Source organism: Carassius carassius, chromosome 24 (assembly GCF_963082965.1).
Source record: "Carassius carassius chromosome 24, fCarCar2.1, whole genome shotgun sequence".
Taxonomy (NCBI): Eukaryota; Metazoa; Chordata; class Actinopteri; order Cypriniformes; family Cyprinidae; genus Carassius; species Carassius carassius.
In genome coordinates, this window is record NC_081778.1 from 3,576,169 (window position 1) to 3,585,916 (window position 9,748).

Below are 9,748 nucleotides of genomic sequence, written 5' to 3' on the forward strand. Positions count from 1 at the left end.
GTGGTGTGGGAGCATTTCCATTTAGAAACCCCAAATAAAGTGAGATGTGTGTATTGTGATCGGCAGCTAGCCTACTGCAACAATACATCATCCATGATGCGCCATTTGAGGAGCACTCATCCTGCCATTTTGCAGGGTGCAGAGGATGGCATTCCCCCTGTACCTAGGCCTGCTACTGACACTGCTGGGCCATCTAAGCAAGGTATGCATTGTTTGGGATATAATTATAATTGAAATATAATTACAACCTTTTGGGACACTGTTTATAAAGTTTATAAGTTATATAAAGCACTGATTATAAACACTGGAAGGTTTCCAAATAATGAACCAGTAGGCTATACTTTTAATAGATGTGCACTAATTGAAGCTGTATTTTTCCAATGTATTTGTCTGAAAGTATGTTTTGTCTTCTCTTTTAAAAGTCAGACAGAGGGAATTGGATGAGGCTCTTATAAACATGGTGGTGAAGGATCTGCAGCCCTTCACCATCGTGGACGATGAGGGATTCAGGGCATTTGTGAACAAGTTTGATCCAAGCTATGTCCTCCCATCCCGGAAGGTGCTTAAAATAATGGTCAGCGAAAAGTACAACAAAGCCAAGGAGAAGACAATGGAGGACCTACAAAAGGCCGAATTTGTTAGCCTTACAGCTGACATGTGGTCCTCCATTAATATGGATGGATATCTTGGTGTGACTTGCCATTACATAACACCAGAGGCAAAAATGGCAACTGTTGTACTGGGTGTAAGGAGGTTTTACCAAACCCACACAGCCCAGCATCTCATGGAGGCTAAAGCCTTGCTAATGGCTGAGTGGGGAATAACCTCCAAAGTTCAGTGCATGGTGACTGACAATGCATCTAACATGATCCTAAGTGCCCAGCTACTCCACCTTCGCCATGTCCCATGTTTTGCTCATACTTTAAATTTGATTGTGAAAAAGGCACTAGATCAAACCCCAGTCATCAATGAAATACGCCAAAAGGCCAGAAAGATAGTGGGGTTGTTCAGATCCAGCTGCAAAGCAAAGGACAAGCTTGTGGAGATGCAGAGCTTGATGGGAAGACCAACTCTGAAACTGATACAGGAGGTTGACACGAGATGGAACAGCACATTTGACATGCTACAGCGCTTGTATGACCAACGTGAACCAGTGGCTGCTGCACTTTCCAACTTAAACAATGATACTGCTCCCCTGACAAGTATTGATTATGACATTATTGAACAATCATTGTCAATACTGCAACCATTCAAACTCGCAACAACAGAGATGTCAGAGGAAAATAGAGTGTCTGCTTCAAAGCTTATACCACTGTACAGGATGTTGCAGCACAAGCTTGCACAGAAAAAAGGAAATGCAACGCAGGAATCAACTGTTCAATTAGGTAGGCCACAATGACCATACTACCCATGTGATTGGCCATAACTGTCATATTATTGTCATTATTATAAATATGTGTTTCTCCTGTTTTGGCTCATAGGCTCACATCTGCAAGAAGGTCTGCACTCCAGATGTGGAGGTTATGAGAGTTTTAGAGCCTTGGCACTGGCTACACTGCTGGACCCAAGGTTCAAAAATGTGGCATTTGGAAATGCTGCCAAAGCCCAGGAAGCTGAAAAGCATATCACACTGGAGTGTGCTTCACTGATGCGTTCAAACACAAATCCTGGTGAGCAGTTTCAGTCTGTGTTATGTTATGTAATCTGAATCATGTAATATAATATATCCTTCATATATGCCATCAGTTTAGGATTTGTTACTAATTGCTGTTTTCATTTTTATTCAGACCCAGAAATGTCAACATCACACCCATCATCATCACCATCACCATCAACATCAACACCAGTAGAAACACAGGACAGTTTATGGGAACTTTTTGATACTCGCATCCATCAAACCAAGATGATACACAATGCTACAGCTGATGCCCAGTATTTGCCCAGAACTCATGATCCACTAACTTACTGGAAAGAGAGAGCAGTAATCTTTCCTCATTTGTATGTTCTTGCAAAAAATATCTTTGTATGCCAGCAACAAGTGTCCCTTGTGAGAGGATTTTTTCAAAGGCTGGAGAAATTATCTGTAAAAAAAGAAGTAGGCTAAGTCCTTCCACAGCAGATAAATTAATATTTTTGAATAAAAATCTCTAAAAAAGTGAGACATTGTGGCTTGATTTCTTTTATTAATATTCATTTTTCATGACCAAAATAACATTATGCACAGTGAGGAGCCTATAGGTTACAAGCTTCACATATTAGAACATTATAATAATAAAAAAACAACACATTTTTTTAATGGCTCGTCAAGGTTGTTTCAGATCAACACCTGCAAGTGACCACTAGGTGTCACCGTTGAGACGGGTGTCGGATTGATTCGAAGCCTCGAAACAATATGGCACATTTGGTTCAACTGTTTCATTGGTTCACGAGGCCTCGATTTTGCCATCACTAAGTGTACTTGGCTTCAAGCTTAGGGTGCTTCTCAATATCCCTACTCGTCTCCTCGCTCCTCCGTCCTCCATCCTATGACCCGGAAACCGATCGAACACAGCCATCTTTAAGGACATCTCAATTCTCTAATTGCACCACGAGGAGACGAGGATCGAGGAGGGAGGAGGCTTCATGAGGAGAGATGAGCGAGGATACACAGGTGTATCCTATGCGGAAGTATTTTATCGACTTAACGTGACGCACGTATAAATTCTCCTCCCCCTTCACATCTGTTGTAACAATTTTTATTTATATTTTACCTTTTCACTTCAAATAAACCATGCATGTCATATATTTCAAACAGGGCATCTTGCTTTATTAATATTTATTATGAATGTCTTAATTAACAAACTTTAACAAAATAAGGGCAGATCCCTTTAATCACAGCTGATGACACTTTGAAGTAACGCTGAAGGGAGCGAGGATAAATCATTTCACTTGATTCAAGGGGTGCTTCTCAATATCCCTCCTCGTCTCCTCTCTCCTCCGTCCTCTATCCTATGACCCGGAAACCGATCGAGCTCAGCCATCTTGAAGGACATCTCAATTCTCTAATTGCACCGCGAGGAGTCGAGGATCGAGGAGTGAGGAGGCTTCCAGAGGAGTCATGAGCGAGGATACACAGGTGCATCCTATGCGGAAGAGTTTTATCGACTAAAACGTGACGCACGTATAAATTCTCCTCCCCCTTCACATCGGTCACAATAATTTTGATTTCTACTTTACTTTTGCAGTTTATATAAACCACACACCTCACATATTTCAACAGGGTATCTTTCTTTATTATTATTTATTATGAATTTCTTAAATAAACAAATTTCAACAACATGAGGGCAGATCCTCTGAGCGCTGCTGATGACGCAACGAAGTGACGCTCGAGTGATCAAGGATTCCAATGTGTAAAAAAAGCTTTCATTCGATCCCTCCGTCCTCGCGTCTTTTCCTTGCAGCCTTCCCTCGCATCCTACAGGGGGCGGAGCTGAGACGCGAGGAAAGGAAGCGAGGAGAGGAAACGAGGATGCACAAATAAGAATTGAGAAGCACCCAAGTCCTCCATCCTCACGTCTTTTCCTTGCGTCCTTCCCTCGCATCCTGAAAGGGTGGAGCTAAGACACGAGGAAAGGAAGCGAGGAAAGGAAACGAGGATGCACAAATATGAATTGAGAAGCACCCATAGACATGTATAGAAAGGCTAGATGGCTCAAGGCGGAGTCAGCTGTGTCGTCACTTGGCGGCCATCTTAGGTCAGGAGACTGCGCTGCTGCTCCCTGCTGCTGTGGACGGAAGGTGAGTGACATACGCCAACTAAAATGCTCGTAACTTGCTGAATTCTTGACGGATTTACAAACGGTTTGGTTTATTACAAACCTTATTAACGTGGCTATGATTTGTGCTGATGCCGATGTTTAAATTGTAGCTTCACGTTTTGAGAAACGCTTAACATTGCAGCGTAGCTGTGTGTTTCATGGCTGCCCTCTACTCTAAAGTGATACCACAGTCGACATTTTCAATTATTAACAGGTTTCCTGAGACCAACAACGTTTCTTGACAACCTAATCTTTTGTCTAAATGTCATTTTGTGGATGTGGTTGTATTTATTTGCTGGCTAGCAGTGAAGAGGTCGTAAGTGAGTCACCAAGCAATTGTAAATTGGTGGGAGAGGCAGGGTTAGTCTTTCGTTTCAACATAGCTTTGAGTTACACATGATTTCCAAGTGGTTTGGTCTCTTAAAAACATCTTTACATTTGGATTACTTTGTTGGTTTTTTGTTTACAGAACTTCTGATTACGCTTGTGGAAAATGAGAGGAGGAGAGGGAGGGAGCTGTATTGATTATATTGTATTGATTAGAGCCCGACCGATATATCGGCCGGCCGATATTATCGGCCGATATAAGCTAATTGCATTTAAATCGGCATCGGCATTTATAACGGCCGATGAAACATGAGAAACAGAGTCTCATGCTTCACTCATGTTATGAGTGTTGCATAGTGTGCCCACCAGAGGGAGCTCTGCAGCTCCAGAGTTAACAACAGCGCCAGAAGTCCACTACAGAAGAAAGCGATCAACTGTTTTGACGGTGAGTCTGTCGTTCGTCATGTGAAATGATTGTAGATTTAGTTCATACCCTGTATATAAAAACTGTGTGGTGGTTCTAGCTAACGGTCCTATCATTATTACTTCTAAATATTCTGTAACATCACTTACAGCCGCTAATGCATTGCTATATTAGATTAGCCACAAAGCTAATACCATGTTTATCAGTGGAAGAGCGCGAACGTTAATAGGAGGTCAAACTATAACGTTAGCGTTTAACTTATTCTTATTCTATTGCGGTGTGTTTCCCACATGATGACCGTGTAATTGGGCCTTTCACACAGGACGCGGTATGCACGGCGCTTGCTGCTGGGTTCAGCGTTGCCCTTCAGATACAACGCGATTTGCGCTGCGCTATGGCATAGGCGGAGTTTTAAAAACGTTTAGCGGGAGCTCTTTCATAGTCTGTTCCTCCTCCTTTCGGTCAGCAGCAAACATGTATCTGTACCGTTGTTAGAAGTGAGCGATAGCGCTAGTCCTGCTGATGAGAATTAAGAGAGAAGCAAGGAAGAAGATGCTACCCTCAGGTCCAGAGAACAATTTGGTGAATTCAGGCTGGTTACGTTACTCTAACGCTAATATAGCTTCCTTTTTAGCAGGCCCCTTAAATGCTTGCTATTAACTTGTTTGAAGGTGGTTCTTCTCAAAATTGACAGCGGTGTGTTCATGACACTAACGTTAACCATTCAACTTCGAATTGATTCCGTAATCTTCCGGTAATAGTAGGCAAGACGATGTTTTGATTCAGACTGCACAAAGAGAAGAGGAGAAGATATACGGGTCTGTTGTGAATGTGTCTGTGAGAGCAAATATAGTGTAGTTACAGTAAATACAGTAGGTGCGTCAGAAATGATTAAACCAGAGGGGACATGTAAATAAATGTGAGCTGAACAAGCGCTTTTTTTTAACATATTTTTTCAAAGCAGCTTTACAGACATAACAGGAAAATGTTGAAATAATATTGTTAAATATAAGTAGGTAATACCTATTGCTTGACAAATAAAATATATATATATATATTTCTCATTTTTGCCTATGTAGGAGATCCCAGTTTATTATTATTATAATTCTAATGATGACACGAGTAATGATACATGGTGATATTATTGATACACATGCTTATTCTTTCTCTGTCTCTCTTTCTGCCTACAGATGGCTGAAAAAGGTGAATGCTGTAGCAGCAAAGTGTGGGACTACTTCTGCAAATACTTTAACTTTAGTATTATAATTTATTTACAGTAAACACACAGACTGTTAAAACCAGCTTCAACTGGAAGAAAGTAAAAGTGTTAAATGTTTAAAACCAGACTGTTTTTTGATCATTAAAAAATATATACTTTTGATGTGCAATTGTTTAGTCATTGAGACTGTAATCTAAGGCTTTTTTTAACATAATCCCTTCTGGAAAATGGTTTATACAGCCCACATACATAGAACAGGCAGATATTTTGCTATTGAATGTTGTGTAAATGCAGTTTATAGGAAATGGGTCTAATATCCAGATTATTTTTAGAATCAAAATATCGGCTTATAAATCGGCTCTTTTCGAGTTAATATCGGCATCGGCCCCCAAAAATCCATATCGGTCGGGCTCTAGTATTGATGGAAAGAGTTTTGTGTCCAATTGTGTCTTAATGTTTTTTTTTTTTTTTTTGTATATTTTTTTGTAAGTTTTTTCTAATTGTGTGCCTTTGGACCTAAGTAAAAAAACAAAAAACAAAGACCCATCTCTTTTCTCTTTATTTTACAGAATGGCAACTTGAGACAGATTTATATTATACATAAATTTACACATGTATTTAATAATGTAAATATTAGTAATAAACTAAATTGCACTATTTCATGTTTCATGTACCTTATAAATATTGACAGCATTACTGTGTGTGTGTGTATGGGTATACCTAGTACTTTACCTGTCTAGTCTACTTAATATACTATTTTCTTAATAAACTCCGTGGCTATCATTTTTCACAAGTATGCAGTTAAATAGCCGCATCCCTGAAGTTTATGACACACCAAGCCGTTTGAAAATCGGTTGAAAATTGAGCAAAATATAGTTATTTCAGCACTACATGCACAATAGACTTTAATGTTATAACTGGACGAGCGGTCCTGTCCTAAGATGGCCGCCGTGTGACGTCGTCGGGTCCCATTGGCTCTCAGCGCCGGTAAGCTATCTAGCCTTTCTATACATGTCTATGGCTTCAAGTACACCCGGCTGCAGCCTGCAGATCGGGGCGGGGCTGCACCTGGGGCGGGGTTGCACGTGCAGCTCCGCCCCACACCTACTCTGATTGGTTCAATCGTCTTTCATAGACTTACATGATAGGAAATGTGTGCGTAGTTAGTGTAGGATGAAGAATGCTGTTTAAAAAGCTAAAAACACTGTACAGTTTTCCAAAGCCTTTACTATAATGCAGTTTTTATTGTTAACTTGACTCACTATGTCTGATTTATTAAATCAAGAGATGTTAGCTGCTGCAAGTTTACTCTTCTTGACCAGATTAATTCACAAATTAATAACTGGGACATTCTAAAGCACGCTTAACGTGAAAGTACGTGGCTTTATGCATTAAAACAGTGTTTTAAAAAGACCAAACTCAGTAAACAAATTATTAATAAAGCATTCTATTCACAGACAAGCAGATATGAGCACAGAATACGAACACAAAGCGTTTAATTTCCACCCATAACCTGCTTGTCTGTAAATAAAATGTGTTATTAAAAATGTTTACTGAGTTTGGTCATTTTAAAACACGTTTTAATGCATTACCAATTTAATATAAATAGATGATACTTTATAAAGTTTATCTCAATATTTGACAGTGGCTGTGAGACTGCACTAAAATAAGAGCATAATTATCATGAAATTGTGTTCGTTACTATAGCAACGGTTTACAGGTATGTCCTTTCAGAATCATCACTGGCCGATAGAAATAAAAGTTTATCGATTTCTCTTCACTTTCAAATAACGAGGAGCAGCATATTTTCCTGAAATAAAGGGGAGAAAAAGTCTATGTTTTGCAATGTAGTAAAGAAAATGTAAAGTTTCATAGAAATTGAATTGACAGACACATTAGACTATTGCAGTCATTTATAAGCTGCATGACGGATAATTATATGTAACAATAATTGTCTTGTCATGCTGTATAAATTAAAAGAGTAATGATACACCCCTTTTATTTTCCTTTCTCATACTCTGATGATATGAAATAATCATATTTTCTAAAATAATTTAATTCATAATTCATTCTTCTATCTGAAGACCTGGTTGTCTTACTGTGGATAATCAACCCAATTAATTTACTATATTCGTATGTTAGCCTAAAGATCAGCTTAATTGAACAAAACAATCATTTCAGGGACATGGCGAGTTACAGGCTAATGTTTTTTTTCTTCTTTTGTGCATTATGAAGGCTTTATAAAACTGTACTGTGTTTTTAGCTTTTTAAACAGCATTCTCCATCCTACACTAACTACGCACACATTTCCTATCATGTAAGTCTATGAAAGACGATTGAACCAATCAGAGTAGGTGTGGGGCGGGGCTCCACGTGCAACAACGCCCCAGGTGCAGCCCCGCCTCGATCTGCAGGCTGCAGCCGGGTGCTTCTCCTTGGCTTTGGAAGAAATTTAAAAAAAAAAAAAATTAAATTCTCTTTATTGTTCCTGTTTTATTTAGATATTTAAATAATAATTCATGAATTCTTGATTGTCTTGTCCCATTTCCTAGCAATACTTTTATTGAAATTGTATCACCTCCCATCCTTCCTAACTCTTGACTTAACTGTTGTCTCTCCCTTTCATATACAGCACATTCTAAAAGAATATGCTGCACTGTTTCCAACTCCCCGCAATTATCACAGTTTCCTGTATCATGCTTCCCTATTTTATAAAGACTATAATTTAATGCAGTGTGACCAATTCTTAACCTTGTAATAATGACATCTTTTTTCCTATTTCCATATCTTTTCCTCTCATTCCCAACCCGTTCCTGAATTTGATAAAGATGTCTTCCTTTAGAGTCATTATTCAATATCTTTTGCCATCTTTTACTAATTTCAATTGCTATTAATCTCTTGATTTCTGATTTACTTAGTGATACATTAATGTCTATTTGCAGATGACTTAATGCCTTCTTTGCCAACTTGTCTACCTCCTCATTACCATCCACACCCACATGTGCTTGCACCCAGAGGAAGAATACCAATACCCCTAACTGCCTTGCTCTAAATAAACCTTGCAAAACTTCAAATATTAAATCTTGTCGAGATTCCGATTTTCCACTCACAAGACTAGTGAGAGCAGCCATTGAATCAGTACATATCACAGTTCTTGATGGTTGAACTTCTTCAATCCACTGCAGTGCTAATATGATAGCTAGTAATTCAGTAGTAAATACTGACACATGATCCGATAATCTTTTTGCAATTTTTATATTAAATGTAGGAATGAATACTGCTGCTGCAGTTCTACAAGACTCCGGTTCCTTTGACCCATCTGTAAATACCTGTAATACTGAATAATATTCTCGATTTACATACTGTTTAACTACTAGCTTAGTTGGTATGCTTATTTGATTATTTATTTCTTTATGTATTTGCAGTGTTGGGGAGTAACTAGTTACATGTAACGGCGTTACGTAATTTAATTACAAAATTATTGTAACTGTAATTAGTTACAGTTACTACGAAAAAATGAGTAATTAAATTACAGTTACTTATGAAATTTTTAACGATTACAAAGGGGATTACATTTGAATATTTACACACATCCACATTCAGATTTAACTGATTTATTTCCCAAATTTCACTGACTATTCTAAGACATACCGCCCTAATAATTTCCGGGATGCGGAAATACAGTCTGGTTCGTAGAATCCAGTCATAAAAACGGAATGCCTAACGCGGACGCAATATGCCACATTTTGGATGACTAAATCAAAAGTAGGTCAGTACACTTGAATCAAAACATGACATGGACTAGTGTCTGTCAATATTAAGCCCCAAAAATGCAATATATGACTTGCACATTCTGCGTGTCTGTGGAAATCAGGCACGGACTGGACACCGGGAGAACCGGGACAATTCCCGGTGTCCTGGCAGCCGATTTTGCCCCACTATTTAATATCATTATTGTATAATTGCCTGCCGAATGTACTA